This window comes from Pistacia vera, unplaced genomic scaffold (genome assembly GCF_008641045.1).
Source record: "Pistacia vera cultivar Batoury unplaced genomic scaffold, PisVer_v2 Contig371, whole genome shotgun sequence".
Classification (NCBI taxonomy): Eukaryota; Viridiplantae; Streptophyta; class Magnoliopsida; order Sapindales; family Anacardiaceae; genus Pistacia; species Pistacia vera.
Window position 1 is genome coordinate 339,548 of NW_022196192.1, and position 727 is coordinate 340,274.

Here is a 727-nt window from a genome sequence, read left to right on the forward strand (position 1 = left end):
GTAGCCAATCACTCCTTTACTGATAAAACCTAAATACGACTACATTAGGTCAACGTCAAACTACACAAAAATATTACACGCGGCGCTCTTGTGATCTCAAATCTAAGGATCAAAAGCATCACCATTTGTTGTAGAGGATGTATTCCATAGATATTGGGGTTACCATCTATATGGAATCCTTAGTGAACTTGCTAACCCAAGCACTCATGTGTCGCATTAAGTTGTCACCAAACAACTTTAAATGCAAGATCTATTACTATCTTTCGATAGGGTCGTTCAACACGATGACAGTCTTACCGTATTATATGTGCCCTATTTCAGGATAATAGTAGAGCTATAAACGATTTCTAGAATGGCCACCAAAGTGCTCATAGGGTTCTCACAATCAGACTTATCACTGCTTGATTCCCTCATCACGATTCCACCACTCTAAGGATATATAAAGATATATATAAACTGAATGAATAGATAAATGGCCTTTTATAACATCAACATGTTTTTACAAGTAGTCAATTACTACATTAGATGCTATAGGCGCCAACCCTAATAGTGCACTGCTCTGGTGACTGTCGATCGTGGCCAGCGGTGTGTAAGTAATTGATCTAACATATGCAGTGGAAAACAAAAATTCAATGGATAAATCAATTACTTCATTGCCTAGATCGAGTATAGATTATACCGTTTACCGTTTATAAACAAAAATCTGTATAAAGTAAACCATTCAAGG